The 19517-nt window shown below is 38.2% G+C and overlaps 1 long non-coding RNA gene across 1 annotated transcript; it reads right to left on the reverse strand.

Annotated features, from left to right (window-relative positions):
* Window positions 1–938: 938 nt before the first annotated feature.
* LOC128290198 (uncharacterized) lies at window positions 939–1948 on the reverse strand. The gene is made up of 2 exons (XR_008279842.1): window positions 1889–1948; window positions 939–1145 (listed from the first exon to the last, which is right to left on the reverse strand). It is a non-coding gene; the product is annotated as an uncharacterized LOC128290198 (long non-coding RNA).
* Between the last annotated feature and the right edge of the window lie 17569 nt (window positions 1949–19517).

Here is a 19517-nt window from a genome sequence, read left to right on the forward strand (position 1 = left end):
AGGTATGAAAGGAGACATTTCTGACTTTGTAAATGTTTAGTCTGTCAGCAAGTAAAAGCCGAATATTAGGTACCTTCTGGATTGCTTCAACCAATCATAATACCTGAATGGAAATGGGATAGTGTAACACCCCAAAACCCGAGACCATCGCCGGTGTCGGACCCGAGGGTTAACAAACCAAGTTCACATGTTTTTGCCCACCAATTTGACTTTTCCAGTCAGGCTGGAAAACTGCGTCACTGTCGCCTTTAAAATCATATCTCGAGTTTCAAAACTCGAAACTGGTTTCGTAAATTTTCCTGAATTTAGACTCATATATCCATCCATGGATTTATTTCTAGGATTTTTGGTCGGGCCAATTGGTACAGTTTATTAGTTAAAGTTACCCTGTTACAGGGATCGACTGCTCCGACCTTCGCGCGGTATAACTTGAATATCTCTCTGTACAGGGCTTTAATTCTGGTGTCGTTTGTTTCTAATGAAACTAGACTCAAAATGGAATCTGTACATATAAGATATATCTCCTAATTCTTTTGGATAATTTATAGTGAATTTTTAAAGTTGCGACAGGGAACCCAGAAACCATTCTGGCCCTGTCTCACAATAGCTTTAATATCTCTTAACCTGTAACTCCTATGACCGTTTCATTTCTTCCATATGAAAATAGACTCATCAAGGTTCATTTACATAGCTTATTCACTATCTAATTCCATTCCTATGAATTTTGGTGATTTTTCACATTCACGCCACTGCAGCTGGCAGCATCTGTTTTAAGATAGGACTCACCTATTTGGTGGTCTCCATGATTCAACTAGCCTTACCATACATAGGTTCATATATGATCATTTTAACCGTGCCAATGGCTGATCATATGACAACATTCTCATTTCCAAGCCATAGTCACATCATGACACAAAATATATACATACAACCCACAATTAGTCTAAGTTCATACTTCCCTTTTCGAGCCATTTTCGCACGGCCGTACATACTTACATTACAACATATTTAACAAACAAGGGGTAGTCCTATACATGCCATCTCAAGTTCAAACAAAAATTTATACCAAAATGGAGGCTTGATAGTGTGGATGACTTCGACTTCAACGATCCCAAATCCGATTGCCTCGAGCGAAATCTAGAAAACTAAGAGCCAAAGCAACGGGGTAAGCATTTTTTTTTATGCTTAGTAAGTCTCAAGGAATATAATGAACTATAATTTACAGCAATACATTCACATAGCCAAATGCATCATTTCATTAATACACATTCTTACTTCATACTTCATCATTGTATAAGTTCGCAAAGCATCAATCAATTCAATAACTGAAATTCATTAGTCGATTGAGCGAATGTTGCTCAAACACGTCGACTTTCCAATGCACATATAACGTACCTTATCCTTTGGGCTGTCCGAGTGTACTAATTAAATTCATTTCAGCAACCAACACTCACCTCCAGCCCAAGATTCTTCGAATATAACCGGATATAATCACGCACAAATGCCTTGGTCTTAGCCCGGATAGAATAACTCGCACGAATGCCTTCGGCCTTAGCCCGGATATAACCACTAGCACAATTGCCTTGGGCCTTAGCCCGGATATAACCACTAGCACAATTGCCTTCGGTCTTAACCGGATATAATTTCCAGCATAATTGTCTCGGCTTAGCCCGGATATCATTCAATTTCTCATGCACATACATCAATAATCATTGGACATACATATTTCATTTTCGTTACTAAGGCTCAAACACAATTAATATCATTAGCACATTCGCCGGGACTTAGCCCGGTGGAATTCAAATACTCATACACACATAATCAATAATCATACACATCCATATTTCATCTCACATAATTCAAGTAAGGTCACTTCTTGAGGACTTACCTCGGATGTTGTCGAACGGCTTTTTCGGCTATTCGATCACCTTTTCCTTCCCCTTGTCCAATTGTGGCCCTCTTGGCTCTTGAGCTAATTCAAACAAATTCAATTTATTAAAACCTCATTGTGCTTGCTTATGGCCGAATATGACAAGGATTTTAGATGGTCATATGGCCACTCTTTAGCTTGAATACACAATGGTCATGCACATTTTATACTACATCAAGCAATTCAATACAATTTGTTTGAACATCAAGGAAATGCTAAGGCCTTCAATGGGCTACCCAAGGCCGAATATTCATGTACTTGTTGAGGTCAAAATTTGCACTTAATACCTCACAAAAACAGCATGCAATCTACTAATTAATGCTTGCACATTGTGGCCCAAAACTTATAATATAGCATCAAGCACTTATATGTGTGCTAGGCGAATTGTGCTTGCAATTTCACAAGCATTCTTCCACATTTTCTTCTTTAAATCAATATATTCATCACTTAGTTCATAACCAAACAAAATGTGCAATCATATATATGCATATATGAGCATGGCCGAATTTTCAAAGTGTCCATAGCCATCCAAAACACAAACTTTTAACTAACATGCAAGAAGCATGAATCATGCTCAAGAATGCATCATGGCCAAGTATGACAATCATGCTCCTTTTCAACTTTAATCATGATAAAACAAAGAGAAAACTCAAAATCTTACTCATGAGTAGAAAATCCATCATTGCATGCATCATCATCAAGCTTCACACTTAGCATGCAATGGCTTTATCACTATAACAACTTTGGCCAAATACCATTTCCATGGCATACCAAAGATTTGAGCCATGGCTAACATGCACATCAAGTTAGCAACCAAAACATGCATGAAACTCCCAACACAACCTCATACATACCTTAATCTTGATGCAAACTTAGCCAAATCTCCTTCTAGATCTCTTCCAAACCAAGCATGAAGCAAAAATCCTCCTTCTTCCTTAGTTTTGGCTCAAAGAAAGGATGAACAAAATTTTTTTCTTTCCTTCTCTACAACTCACGGCAATGGGGTATGCCACTCTCTCACACACATTTTTTTTCATTCTTTTCTTACCCATGCTTATTTGTTTACTATTTCTCCCTAATGCCCAACAAAACATGTTTCATGACATGTTTGACCCATATTTCTTTGTCATGGCCGGCCATTACTTGTAAAAAGGGGGAATTTGACATGCAAGTCCATTATTTTGCATGCATGCTTTAATTAGTCATCACCTATTTTCCTATCGTACTTTCAAAGTTCACTACTAAGTCCTTTCTTATAATTTAGCACCTAATTAATAAAAATCGAGACACGAAATATTTACGCATACCAATTCCACATACAATAAGTACGGAATATAACACTTAATTATTCTTGTGACTCGGTTTTGTGGTCCCAAACCACTCTCCGACTAGGGTCACATTCGGTGTCACAACTCTCCCCACTCAAGAGATTTTCGTCCCCGAAAAGCTTACCGGTAAATAGGTTCGGATATCGCTCTCTCATTGAGTTCTCGGTCTCCCAAGTAGCTTCTTCTATCCCGTGCTTGAGCCATAACACTTTCACTAGCGGAACCCGCTTGTTTCGCAACTCTTTCACTTCTCGTGATAGGATACGAATTGGTTCTTCCTCATAACTCATATTAGCTTGAATTTCAATTTCGATGGACTAATCACGTGCGATGGATCGGATCTATAACGTCAAGCATCAAACGTGGAAGACATCGTGAACCTTTTGAGTTCGGGGTAAAATCAAACGATATGCCACTTGGACCGACTCGCTCGATATCTCATATGGCCCAATGAACCTCGGGCTCAACTTGCCCTTACGGTAGAACTCGAGTATTTTTTCCAAGGCGATACCTTGAGGAACACTTTATCACCCACCGATACTCGATATCCTTACGCTTCATATCCGCGCACGACTTCGACGATCGAAGGCTATCTTCAAACTTTCACGGATTACTTTCACTTTCATTCGGCATCCCTAATCAAATCCACCCGAAAATCTTGCTTTCACCAAGCTCGGTCAAAACAATGGTGTACGGCATTTACGCCCGCACAAAGCCTCGTAGGTGCCATCTTAATACTCGATTGAAAGTTGTTGTAAGCGAATTCAATCAACGGCAAATACCGCTCCCATGAACCACTAAACTCGAGGACGCAACATCTTAACATATCCTCAAGTATCTCGAATTACCCGCTCGGATTGACCATCGGTTTGGGGTGGAAGGCGGTCTTGAAATGCAACTTGGTACCCAAAGCTTCTTGCAACTTTTTCCAAAACCGCGAGGTAAATCTCGGATCTCTATCCGACACGATAGAAATAGGCACCCGTGTAATTTCACAATCGAGAAACGCACAATTCCGCTAATTTGTCCATTGAAAAATCCGTGACGCACGGGGACAAAGTGGGCCGACTTAGTCAATCGATCTACCACGACCCAAACCGCATCCTTCTTACTTGCGACAATGGCGGTCCGGATACAAAGTCCATTGTGACTCGATCCCATTTCCACTCGGGTATCGTGATTGGTGAAGTAATCTCAAGGCACCGATGTTCCGCTTTCACTTGTTGACATATTAAACATCTTGAAACAAAGTCGGAGATGTCTCGCTTCATACCATGCCACCAAAATCGACGTTTCAAATCATTGTACATCTTCGTACTCCCGGGTGGATTGCCATTCGCTACAATGGGCTTCATTCGAATTATCGAAATGAGTTCAATTCTTTGGGACACACAGACGACTTTTGAACCTCAAACAATCGTCATCGTCGATTTGAAACTCCGAGTCCTTGTTCGAACACACGCGCCGCTTTTGCAACCAACTCGTCATCGACTTTCGAGCTTCTCGAATTTGGTGTGTCAATAATGGTTTGGCTTTCATTTCAGCCACTAACACACTGTCGGATCGGATAGACAAGTGCACATTCATCGCTCGTAAAGTGAATAACGATTTACGACTCAAGGCATCCGCAACTACATTCGCCTTTCCCGGGTGATAGTCAATGATCACTCATAATCCTTTAACAGCTCGAGCCAACGTCTTTGTCGCAGATTTAAGTCTCGTTGGGTCATCAAATACTTGAGACTTTTGTGATCCGAGTATACATGGCACCTTTCACCGAATAAGTAATGTCGCCAAATCTTTAAGGCGAATACGATGGCGGCCAATTCGAGATCATGAGTCGGATAATTTTTCTCATGTGGCTTTAATTGCCTCGACGATAGGCCACAACTCGACCTTCTTGCATTAATACGCAACCTAACCCAAGTAGAGAGGCGTCGCTATAGATGACAAACTCCTTGCCGGACTCGGGTTGCACTAGAATTGGGGCTTCACCAAATAAGTTTTCAGTTGATCGAAGCTTTTTGGCATTTCTCCGTCCATTCAACTTAACATCCTTTTGGAGTAGCCGTCATCGGCGTGGCTATCGTTGAGAAGCCTTTACAAATCGTCGGTAGTAACCGCAAGCCCCAAAAGCTTGAACCTCAAGAATATTTCTGAGGCTTCCAATTTAGTATGGCTGAAATTTTATTCGGTCGACTCGAATACCCGATGCGATACCACATGACCCAAGAAGCTTACCTCTCTTAACCGTAACTCACACTTGCTGAACTTAGCATATAATTGCTTGTCCCGTAAAATTTGCAAGACTAACCGCAGTGTTCAAGATGTTCGGTCTCATTTCTTGAATAGACCAAGATGTCATCAATGAACACGACTACGAATCGATCCAAATATGGTCTAAAGATTCGATTCATTAAATCCATAAATACCGCAGGGGCATTAGTGAGCCCAAACGGCATCACCAGGAACTCATAGTGACCATATCTCGCTCAAGGCGTCTTGGGCACGCCTCAATCTCGGATTCGCAATTGATAGTAGCCCGATCTCAAATCTATTTTCGAGAACACCGAGGCTCCCTTCAGTTGATCGAACAAGTCATCAATACGTGGCAACGGATATTTGTTCTTTATCGTCGCTTTGTTAAGCTGACGATAGTCGATGCATAGTCGCATGGTTCCATCCTTCTTCTTCACGAACAACACCGGCGCACCCCAAGGCGAAAAACTCAAGCGAGCAAAACCTCTATCCACCAATTCTTGCAACCGAGTTTTCAACTCCTTCAATTCCGTTGGTGCCATACGATACGGAGCTATCGAAATTGGGGTGGTACCAGTACCAATTCGATGCCAAATTCTATTTCTAACAGTGGTAAACCCGCAATTCTTCGGGAAAACATCCGGTATTCACAAACCACGCACAGATTCGGGTTTCTTCTCGATTCCTTGTCATCGAGTACGACGCAAGGTACGCTTCGCACCTTTTCTTACATATTTCGGGCCAACATCGCCGATATTACGGTGGCAACCCTTTAAGTCCGTGGACTCAACCCGAATTATTTCATTATTCGCGCACCTCAAATCGATAGTCTTGCTCTTGCAATTTACAACCGCGATCGTGCATGGTCAACCAATCCAAACCAAGAATAACATCGAACTCATCGAATGGCAAAAGCATTAAGTCCGCCGGAAAACAAGAACCTCGGAACACTAGGGGACTTTTCTTGCACACTTTGTTAACAAGCACGTAATGACCCAAGGGTTTGACACCGAATTACAAACTCAAGAGACTCAATGGGCAAAGTCTTCTTGGATGCTAAGGTTTCACATATATAAGAATGAGTAGAACCAGGTCAATCAAAGCAATTACATTTGTATTGAAAAGAGTGAAAGTACCGGTAATAACATCCGGAGAGGCAAGATCCTCGCGTGCGGCAGATGGCATAAGTCCTAGCAGAGCACGGGCCTCGATCTGATGGTAGCATCTCTAGATCCTCTCGACCGCCATCGACATTGCCCATATCTCTAGGTGGCCTACCTCGAGCAGTGGTAGCACCCGGGTTTGCACTCTGACTTGCATTCTGTTCATGCATCCTCGGGCAATCCTTCATAAAATGGTCGGCCGATCCACACTTATAGCAGGAGCGATCACGAAACCAACAGCTCCCGAATGCCATTTGCCACAATGTGGACACTCCGTCTCTCTCGGCGATCATTTCCGCCACCGCAATCGAGGTGACTCGTGTGGTCACGGGGTCGATCGCGTCCTCGTCTAGAAAATCCCGAACGCCTCTAGACCGGCTCGCATCATCTCGAAATCTCTTCGATGCTTGTTGAAGAGACTTTCCGAGGACCTCTTCGAATTCTCCAATCCCCACATCAGCTTTTTGTTTCTCCTTTCTAAGCTCTTGGCTTTACAAGCTCGCTCAACAAGTACTACGAACTCTCGTATCTCGAGAATGCCAACAAACATCCTTATATCATCATTCAGCCCATCCTCAAGCGTTTGCACATAATAGCTTCGGACGAAATGCATTCTCACAGACGGCTAAGCCTCACAAACTTTCGTTCAGTAGTCGGTAGCGGACATAGAACCTTGCTTAAGATCAAGGAACTCCCTCCGCTTTTGGTCGATGAATCTCGATCGATATACTTTTTTGAACTCGGTTAGAAAGAATTCCCAAGTCACTTGCTCTCTAGGCACCACAAGTCGAGTACTCCACCAATAGTAGGCGGACTCGCGTAGCAAGGAGATGGTACACTTTAAGCACTCATCGGGTGTACAGGATAGCTCATCAAGCACCGGATAGTGTTATCTAACCATAATTCAGCTCGCTTCGGCATCATCATCATCCGTAGCCTTAAATTCAGTGGCCCCATGTTTTGAATCCTATCGATTGGGGCTTACCCGACCTTATTGGGTCGGCCAACGGAGGTATTGTAGGTGCGGGGTTGCATTCGTCGGGAATGGAGGTGGTGGAACAACCGTGTTGGTTCGAATGTATTGATTGAACCATTCGCTCATCACACTATAAAAGGCTTGCCTAGCCTCATCATTAGGATTACTGGCCATAGGTTGAGAGTCCGGCGCTGTCCCTTGCGCGGAGCAAGCGCCACACTCTCCACATCATCAGCTATCGCTTCGGTTGGGATCGGGATCCATTGCTATAAACAATCATGAAGTCAAATTGTCGAATTCATCACACTATCGATTCATCATTTAATGGCATGTATAGCTAGACCCCAAACACATCACGGTAGTCCTAGAATCGACTAAACCGTGGCTCGATACCAATAAAATTGTAACACCCCAAAACCCGAGACCATCGCCGTGTCGGACCCGAGGGTTAACAAACCAAGTTCACATGTTTTTGCCCACCAATTTGACTTTTCCAGTCAGGCTGGAAAACTGCGTCACTGTCGCCTTAAAATCATATCTCGAGTTTCAAAACTCGGAAACTGGTTTCGTAAATTTTCCTGAATTTAGACTCATATATCCATCCATGGATTTATTTCTAGGATTTTGGTCGGGCCAATTGGTACAGTTTATTAGTTAAAGTTACCCTGTTACAGGGATCGACTGCTCCGACCTTCGCGCGGTATAACTTGAATATCTCTCTGTACAGGGCTTTAATTCTGGTGTCGTTTGTTTCTAATGAAACTAGACTCAAAATGGAATCTGTACATATAAGATATATCTCCTAATTCTTTTGGATAATTTATAGTGAATTTTTAAAGTTGCGACAGGGAACCCAGAAACCATTCTGGCCCTGTCTCACAATAGCTTTAATATCTCTTAACCTGTAACTCCTATGACCGTTTCATTTCTTCCATATGAAAATAGACTCATCAAGGTTCATTTACATAGCTTATTCACTATCTAATTCCATTCCTATGAATTTTGGTGATTTTTCACATTCACGCCACTGCAGCTGGCAGCATCTGTTTTAAGATAGGACTCACCTATTTGGTGGTCTCCATGATTCAACTAGCCTTACCATACATAGGTTCATATATGATCATTTTAACCGTGCCAATGGCTGATCATATGACAACATTCTCATTTCAAGCCATAGTCACATCATGACACAAAATATATACATACAACCCACAATTAGTCTAAGTTCATACTTCCCTTTTCGAGCCATTTTCGCACGGCCGTACATACTTACATTACAACATATTTAACAAACAAGGGTAGTCCTATACATGCCATCTCAAGTTCAAACAAAAATTTATACCAAAATGGAGGCTTGATAGTGTGGATGACTTGACTTCAACGATCCCAAATCCGATTGCCTCGAGCGAAATCTAGAAAACTAAGAGCCAAAGCAACGGGTAAGCATTTTTTATGCTTAGTAAGTCTCAAGGAATATAATGAACTATAATTTACAGCAATACATTCACATAGCCAAATGCATCATTTCATTAATACACATTCTTACTTCATACTTCATCATTGTATAAGTTCGCAAAGCATCAATCAATTCAATAACTGAAATTCATTAGTCGATTGAGCGAATGTTGCTCAAACACGTCGACTTTCCAATGCACATATAACGTACCTTATCCTTTGGGCTGTCCGAGTGTACTAATTAAATTCATTTCAGCAACCAACACTCACCTCCAGCCCAAGATTCTTCGGAATATAACCGGATATAATCACGTGCACAAATGCCTTCGGGTCTTAGCCCGGATAGAATAACTCGCACGAATGCCTTCGGGCCTTAGCCCGGATATAACCACTAGCACAATTGCCTTCGGGCCTTAGCCCGGATATAACCACTAGCACAATTGCCTTCGGGTCTTAACCCGGATATAATTTCCAGCATAATTGTCTTCGGGCTTAGCCCGGATATCATTCAATTTCTCATGCACACATACATCAATAATCATTGGACATACATATTTCATTTTCGTTACTAAGGCTCAAACACAATTAATATCATTAGCACATTCGCCTTCGGACTTAGCCGGTGGAATTCAAATACTCATACACACATAATCAATAATCATACACATCCATATTTCATCTCACATAATTCAAGTAAGGTCACTTCTTGAGGACTTACCTCGGATGTTGTCGAACGGCTTTTTCGGCTATTCGATCACCTTTTCCTTCCCCTTGTCCAATTGTGGCCCTCTTGGCTCTTGAGCTAATTCAAACAAATTCAATTTATTAAAACCTCATTGTGCTTGCTTATGGCGAATATGACAAGGATTTTAGATGGTCATATGGCCACTCTTTAGCTTGAATACACAATGGTCATGCACATTTTATACTACATCAAGCAATTCAATACAATTTGTTTGAACATCAAGGAAATGCTAAGGCCTTCAATGGGCTACCCAAGGCCGAATATTCATGTACTTGTTGAGGTCAAAATTTGCACTTAATACCTCACAAAACAGCATGCAATCTACTAATTAATGCTTGCACATTGTGGCCCAAAACTTATAATATAGCATCAAGCACTTATATGTGTGCTAGGCGAATTGTGCTTGCAATTTCACAAGCATTCTTCCACATTTTCTTCTTTAAATCAATATATTCATCACTTAGTTCATAACCAAACAAAATGTGCAATCATATATATGCATATATGAGCATGGCCGAATTTTCAAAGTGTCCATAGCCATCCAAAACACAAACTTTTAACTAACATGCAAGAAGCATGAATCATGCTCAAGAATGCATCATGGCCAAGTATGACAATCATGCTCCTTTTCAACTTTAATCATGATAAAACAAAGAGAAAACTCAAAATCTTACTCATGAGTAGAAAATCCATCATTGCATGCATCATCATCAAGCTTCACACTTAGCATGCAATGGCTTTATCACTATAACAACTTTGGCCAAATACCATTTCCATGGCATACCAAAGATTTGAGCCATGGCTAACATGCACATCAAGTTAGCAACCAAAACATGCATGAAACTCCCAACACAACCTCATACATACCTTAATCTTGATGCAAACTTAGCCAAATCTCCTTCTAGATCTCTTCCAAACCAAGCATGAAGCAAAATCCTCCTTCTTCCTTAGTTTTGGCTCAAAGAAAGGATGAACAAAATTTTTTCTTTCCTTCTCTACAACTCACGGCAATGGGGTATGCCACTCTCTCACACACATTTTTTTTCATTCTTTTCTTACCCATGCTTATTTGTTTACTATTTCTCCCTAATGCCCAACAAAACATGTTTCATGACATGTTTGACCCATATTTCTTTGTCATGGCCGGCCATTACTTGTAAAAAGGGGGAATTTGACATGCAAGTCCATTATTTTGCATGCATGCTTTAATTAGTCATCACCTATTTTCCTATCGTACTTTCAAAGTTCACTACTAAGTCCTTTCTTATAATTTAGCACCTAATTAATAAAAATCGAGACACGAAATATTTACGCATACCAATTCCACATACAATAAGTACGGAATATAACACTTAATTATTCTTGTGACTCGGTTTTGTGGTCCCGAAACCACTCTCCGACTAGGGTCACATTCGGGGTGTCACAGATAGAGTTACGATGGATTTTGTATCCGGTTTACCGTTGTCACCAAGCAAAAAGGATGCATCTGGGTTATTGTTGCTAGATTGACTAAATCTGCTCACTTTGTTTCGATTCGAACAAATTATTCACTCGATAAACTTGCTGAGTTATATGTTTCTCAGATTGTGAGACTACACGGAGTACCTATTTCTATTGTGTCGGATAGAGATCCGAGGTTTACATCGCGGTTTTGGAAGAAACTGCAAGATACATTAGGTACTAAATTGCATTTTAGCACTACTTTTTATCCCCAGACAGATGGTCAGTCTGAGTGAATCATTTAGATACTTGAGGATATGTTGAGATGTTGCATTCTTGAGTTTGAAGGTACGTGGGAACGATATCTACCTCTGATTGAATTTAGTATAATAACAGCTTTCAATCGAGTATTAAAATGGAACCTTACGAGGCTTTATACAATCGTAAATTTCGTACACCATTGTATTGGACTGAGCTCAGTGAAAATAAGATACACAGGGTCGATTTGATCAAAGAAACAGAACATAAGGTAAAAGTGATCCGTGAAAGTCTGAAAGTAGCATCAGATCGTCAAAAATCATATGCGTACTTGAAACGCAAGGATATAGAGTTTCAGATCGGAGATAAAGTTTTCTTGAAAGTCTCACCGTAGAAGAAAATACTCAGATTTGGTCACAAAGGCAAATTGAGTCCGAGGTTTATTGGGTCGTATGAGGTAATAGAGCGTATCGGGCCAGTTTCTTACAAATTAATGTTTCCACCTGAATTAGAAAAGATCCACAATGTATTCCATGTCTCGATGCTTCGTAGATATCGATCTGATCCTTCACACATGATTAGTCCGACCAAAGTTAAGATTAAGCCGATATGTCGTATAAGGAAGAACCGATTCGTATTCTGGATTGTGAGATTAAAGAGTTGCGAAATAAGAAAATTCCATTAGTTAAAGTATTGTGCCATAAACATGGAATTGAGGAAGCAACGTGGGAGCTAAAAGATGTAATGAAAGAGCGTTATTGAGACCTATTTACTGGTAAGATTTTCGGGGACGAAAATCCCTAAAGGGGGAGAGTTGTAACAGCCTGATTTAGACCCTAATCGCGGTGGTTTCGAGACCATGAATCTGAGTCATAATAATATTTAAATATTATTTTTCCTATTTATTATATGTGAATTTACATGTGTGAAAGTTTCGTATGAAAATTTGATTGTTTGTGTGCACAATTTAATAAAAGGACTTAATCGCGTAAATTGAAAACTTGATAGTTTAAAGCACAAGGGCTGAAGTGTTAGTGGATTTTTAATATGAAGCACTTATAATGTAATTAGGCCATAATTAAATGAGTTGGACGGTTGTAGACAACCAATATAAGGATTTTATATTATTTAGTAAAGGTTAAAATAGTAAAAGATGAAATAATATATGTTATAATATAACATAAATAATAAAATGATGTTCATATATGCATGTTTTACCGAAACTAAAAAGAAAGAAAAGAAACTAAAGCTTGGTGATGTTCGGCCATTTCTCAAGCCTGATTCAAGGTTAGTTTGGTTTCGGTTTTTAATAATTTTTACGTTTTTGAGATCGTTGCTTCGAATACTATCCGACCCATGCTAGAATTTCTGATTTTGATGAATGTTTTAAGCTGTGCCATTAATGAATATTTTTGTTTTGTGATGTTTGATGATGAATTACTAAAGATATGTTTTAGATTAACAAGTTTTGTATTGAAGTTTTTGATGATTTTGAGTAATTAGAGTAAATTGTAAAAATAATAAGTTGAGGGCCTAAAATGTGAAACAAATTAAATATATGGATTAGTATAAGTAGAAGGAATATTCGGCTTAACTATGTTGTTGTGAGATTGTGCATATTTTGTGTTTTATGCAGTATGGACTAAATTGTAAAAAATGTGAAATATCAGGGGTAAAAGTGTAATTTTCCCATTTGTGTGTTTTTGGATGAATTTGGTTGAATGTTTGATTTAATAATTTTAATTTATATTAATTTAGATCAAGAAAAGAGATAATCAGATTTAGATCGGAGGAAAAGTAAAGTTGTCGACTAGCCATTCCGTACCAGTTATCATCGTCCGAGGTAAGTCTTTAAGCAATTAAACATCGTTAAATTGAATGTAATTTAGATTAATATGCTGATTTGGAATTCATGGAATTATAGTAGAGATAGCCGAATGTGATAAAGCATAGAAATAATGTATTTGAGTTTAACTCGATTGAGTTATAAAAATTTGAAAGTCCATATGAATTATATGGAATATTTGAAATGTTCGATATATGAATTGTTTAAGAGACAGCTTTATAATAATGATATTCGAGTTTTGAGCCTAGCAAGCCTTGTGCTGGTGAATTAAATCGGGCTTTATGCCTACTAGGCTTATTGCCGGTGTATAAAATCAGACTTTGAGTCTAGCAGGCTTTGTCTTGTATGTATAATCTGAGCTTAGGCCTAGCAGTGCTTTATGTTGGTGATTTAATATAAATCTATGCCTAAAAGACTTCATGCTGATGTGTTATTTGAGTGAGTAAATCGAGCTAAATGGCGTGTATGAATTAACTTGTTACCTATGTGAGATAAGGTAAGTAAGTACTTTGAATATTTGTGTTAAATCATGTATGATAGAAATGAAAAGTATATATAAGTTTAGCATGTATATTCATCCATGAGGTAATGTATATATGTGATGTTATATATGATCTTGTGTATTCGGCCAAATAAGTGATGTTTGAATATAAAGTTAAATCTTGTTTTGTGAGCTTGTGTAAATGAGTGGAAGTATATTTGAATGTGTAATGATATTTGGCTTTAAAAGTTGAATGAAAATTTGTAAAATTTAACCTTATAAGTATTTGGACAAAGTGATAATTATGTTAAACATGTGTGGTTATGAAATGTATAAGTTGAGATTAAATATGGTATTGATATAGTAAATTGGTTTAATTTAAATTTAAGGAGTTGACTATATTATTGAGTTGTTATTTGCTTATGACTTACTAAGCTATGATAGCTTACTTTGTATGTTCATGTTTACTTTGTTTTATAGATTTTGGATTCACGCTACAAGCTCGAGGATCGTCAGCAAAGTTCATCACACTATCTACAGCTTTGGTATTTAAATAATCGTACTTGAAGTATGGCATGTATAGGTTGAATTATGTGTTGATATGAAATGTTGAACTTTAGTTATGTATAACGAAAGCCATGCGAAAATGGCTAAGTTGATTAATGAATTTATGTTATTTCAAGTATAATTTTTAAGTGTGCTATGCTTGAATGATGATGGAGTGAATTGAATGTGATCTTGGTGATTTTATTATGTGATTAATTTAGGTGATAGAAATATAAGTGGTAAAGGTGATGAAGTTCGGTCAAATATATATATATATATATGTGAATGGCATAAATGATATGAGGTGAACTTTTGGTTTGACTTATGTGTGTTATTTATGGTTAACGGATGTAAGTATTTGGTTGTGGCATAATCATGTTTGATAGTGAAATGTATATTATGATTATAAATTATACTTGAGTTATGTTGAAAACAAGTAAGTTGAGTTATATATGTGAAATTTGGTTGGATGTATTTGGCATATTAGATATTAGTTAGATGAGGGTTATGTTTGATTAAAGACTAAATAGTTAAATTAGTTTAAATTGTTTAATATGATATTTAGTCGAATATATGGTTATTAAGTAAATATTGAAATGGCATGAGTAGTAGTAAGCATGAATAGTATTTAATTTCATGTGTTTAAATCATGTTACGAGTAGCATGTTTTGACATGTATATTTGGTTTATAAGTTCGGCTAAAGTATTTATTCATGTATAAATTTTAAATTTGAGATGGTAATTGGAGTAGTAGTCAAATGTACATATACATATATATTTGTATTTTGTGCGGAATGGAAATCATTTTGTTTTAAATGATTTGTACCCTGAAATAATTACTTTTATATGACACATGTTTGAATGATGGATTGAAATATTTATATAAACCTTGGTATGTGCGTATGACATTTATATTTTTGATATGCTGAATATCTTTGCTTATGAGACATGTGATTATATATATTTATAATTATTCGGGTAATGAATATTTTTTTGGTAATGCCTCGTAACCCTAATCTGTCGTCGGATACGGGTTAGGGGTGTTACATTTTATTGGTAATAGAGCTACGGTTTAGTCGATTCTAGGACTAACGTAGTATGTGTGAGTCTAGCTATACATGCCATAATAATTATTGTGATAGTGTGATGACTTCTGACATTTGAAAATGTGTTTTCTTATAGTAAATGGATCTCGACAGAGCTGTAGCTGATGATGTCAAGAATGTAGCGCCTGCTTCCGCACAAAGGACAGCGTCAGTTGGATCTCGGTCGATCTCGAGTAGCCATGAGGGGGAGGCTAAACAAGTCTTCTATCGAATGATGAATGATTGGTTTACCCAATATATCCAAACTAACCTGGCTACACAATAACCTCCACTCCTGAATAATTCATCTCTGATACCTTTGGTACCTCCTATGATTGATCCGATGAGATTTAACAAGCCTCCTGTTGATAAAATCAGGAAACACGGGGCTGAAGAATTCAGAGCTACTGATGATGATGATGCTGAGCGAGCTGAATTCTGGCTTGATAATACTATCTGGGTATTTGATGAGTTATCTTATACACCGGATGAGTGCTTAAAATGTGCCATATCCCTGCTATGAGACACCGCATATCACTAGTGGAATACACTAGTATCGGTAGTTTCGAAAGAGTGAGTGACTTGGGAATTCTTTCAGAGCGACTTCTGTAAGAAATATATCAGCCAGAGATTCATTGATCAAAAGCTCAAGGAATTTCTGGAATTAAAACTGGGTCGTATGACTGTGACAAAATACAAGAAAAAATTTGTGAGACTCAGTCGATATGCCCGTGAGTATGTTTCAACTGAAGCTATCATGTGTAAAAGATTTGAAGACGGTTTGAACGAAAACATTAAATTGCTGGTTGGTATACTTGAAATCAAAGAGTTTGTGGTACTTGTTGAGTGAGCTTGCAAAGCTGAAGAGCTCGGGAAAGAGAAAAGAAAAGCTGAGTTTGAAGCTAGAGAATCCCATAAAAGATCATCGGGTAAGACTTTTCACTCAGTATTGAAGAAGTTCAGAGATGATTCTAGTCTATCTAGGGATACTACAGGCTTTTCTAGACAAGATCGAGACCGAACTCCTATGAGTTCGCGAGCCACTTTGATAGCTAGTGTTAGCAATGTTCGATAGAATAGAGTCAAGTGCAAGCATTATGGTAAATGGCATTCTGGAGATTGCAGATTGCATGGTCAGTCTTGTTTTAATTTTGGATCGATGGATCATTTCATCCTAGATTGTCCGATGTTAGCCGAGCAAAACACTGTTCAGAATGCGAGACCGAGTAATATGTCTGTGCGAGGCAAACAACCCAGGCATTCGGGTAATGTAGGTGGCAGTCAGAGAGGGTCAAAAACTACAATAGTTCGATCTGAGGCTCGTGCACCTGCCAGAGCATATGCTATACATGCTCGCGAGGACGCTTCTTCCCCAGATGTTATTATCGGTACTTTCACTCTTTATGATACTAGTGTTATTGCATTGATTGATCCTGGTTCGACTCATTCTTATGTGTGTGAAACATTAGTATCCAGTAAGACTTTGCCTGTTGAGTTTACTGAGTTTGTGATTCGAGTATCGAACCCTCTGGGCCGGTGTGTTTTGGTTGATAAAGTATGTAAAAATTGCCCGTTGATGATTCGAGATTCATGCTTTCTGGCCGATTTGATGTTGTTACCTTTCGACGAGTTCGATATAATTTTGGGTATGGATTGGTTGACTTTGTATGATGTCGTTGTTAATTGCAAAAAAAAGACCATTGATTTGAGCTTGCAGACATGGCGGGGATGTTGCATAGAAACATAGCCTCTAGGTTGTTCCATAAATACACCATGCTTTACATCAAGCTACCATAGTTTCCACCTCCTAAAGGCTATATGAGAAAAAAGTGTTCTTAGTGTTGTCATTTTTGCAACTAGACTAAATGTTTCCTTATAATTAAACCCGTAGCTTTGAGAAAATCCTCGTGCAACAAGTCAAGCTTTACATTTATCAACAACTTCATCCAATTTCCTATTCAAATGATAAGCCCACTTGGAAGTAATAGGCTCACTAATCTTTGGTTTTGGCACCAACTTCTAAGTTTGATTTTTTTTAAAGCTTCATTTCTTTTAGCATAGTTGTTTGCCATTCTGGTTGATCTTTAGCTTCCTCATAACTTGTTGGTTCTTGTTCATCCATTGCTCCAATAAAGAAGCATGAAGTAATTGAACAATTATTGGTTCCTTCAGGTATTTTGGATGTCTCTTCTCCCTTGTAGATTTCTTTTAGGGTTTTTTCTCACCACCTTCCACATCTGAGGTATTAAATGTTAGAGGATGTTCATCATTTGGAACTTCTATGTTGCTTTCAGGCAATAGTTGTAAGCTACTTTTCTCTTCATCACGAACAACTTTTTGATAATAGGATGATACTTCATTGAAAACAATATCTCTGAAACTGACATACTTCTTTGTTTATAGATCCATACATCTCCAACCTTTTCTACAACAAGGGTTATGGCCAACAAAAATACACTTATTTGCTTTTGGTTCAAGTTTGGTTATGTTAGATTTTGGAATATGAACATAACAAATTGAACCAAATACCCAAAAATAATTTACATTTGACTTGACATTATATAAAATTTCAAAAGGAAACTTTTCTTTACCTGCCCATAGAAGCAGGCGATTTATCACATGGCATGCACACTACATAGTGATGTCCACAGAACTAACTAAAAATTTGACTAAGCTACAGTTCCCACAAAGACTAAAAGTACTAGTAATTACCGTATTTCTATTGTTTAACTGAATAATTAGAGTGATTGAGTAAAACAAAAATTAACTAAATTAATTAACTAAAGAACACGACAAAGAAAAAATCACGAAAATAATCGATTAACAACCAAGAAGCGAAAAAAATGAGTGGGAAGTAAACAAGTTGAATAAAAAATTATCTCCTGATGAAATTGAATTGAAGCCTGATTTGAATCAGTTAAGATCTTAACTTGGGAAGTAAAAAAGTTAAGAAAAAAATGTGTGGCATTAGTACAAGTGTTGTGGCACCGTCATGGTAATAAAAAATTCAACATTGGAGCCAAAAGAAACTATGAAATCACAGTACCCTCATCTATTCTCAAGTAAGTTTCGAGGATGAAATTTCTTAAAGGTGGAGAGTTATAACAGCTCGATTTTTAATGGTGCTAAAAAAGACAGTTTCGGAACCCCATTTCTATAAATTGAGACTATAAATATTAAATTAAAATATTTACAAACTTAATATAATAGAATATTAAAGTTTAATCCTTTAATTTTGTCTATTAATTGCTTAAAATTAAGGTAAAAAGACTAAATTGTAAAAGTCTTATCGCTATAGCTTTTTAATAGGTCAAAGACTAAAGGACTTGGATGACAATTAACCTAAGGTCTAATTTGGAAAATTGATAAACCATAATATATACATATTTTTACCCCATGCTTGGCATATTTATGGATGAGTTTTCCTTGGTTTTATTAAATTCAACGCTCCTAATCCTTTAAATTCATGTTTTACACTTAGGTGAGCATAAGAAGGCGAAAAGAGCAAGAAATTGGCCAAAAATAGACAAAATGGGCCTAATTTAGTGTGGCACACAGCCTAGAAACTCCCACACGAGTGATCCACATGCCCGTGTGTGACACACAGGTGGACCACACACTCGTGTGTCATGGCCATGTCGACTAAGAACCAACTCAAAATAGCACACGGCCTGAACCCCTTCACACGGGCGTGGCATACGACCGTGTCCCTGTCAAGCCCAAGTTTAATTCTACTCAGAAAAGGCTAATTTTGGGCTATTTTGAGCATTCGAAAGTCTATATAAGCACCCTAGAAGAGGATTAAGGGGGGACGAAGAGTAGAACGTAGAAAACACTCAAGGTCAGCCATCGGAATCATCCCGGAAGCAGGATCTCCTTCAAGATTGAAGATCTCCATTCAGTTTCTACCGAAGTTTTTGGGTTTCTTTATGTTTTGTTGTTTTCCCAATTTTGAGATGTTTCCCTTTATTTTTATGAACTAAATTCCCTAAATATCTAAGAGAG

The sequence above is a fragment of the Gossypium arboreum genome, chromosome 1 (genome assembly GCF_025698485.1).
Source record: "Gossypium arboreum isolate Shixiya-1 chromosome 1, ASM2569848v2, whole genome shotgun sequence".
Lineage (NCBI taxonomy): Eukaryota > Viridiplantae > Streptophyta > Magnoliopsida > Malvales > Malvaceae > Gossypium > Gossypium arboreum.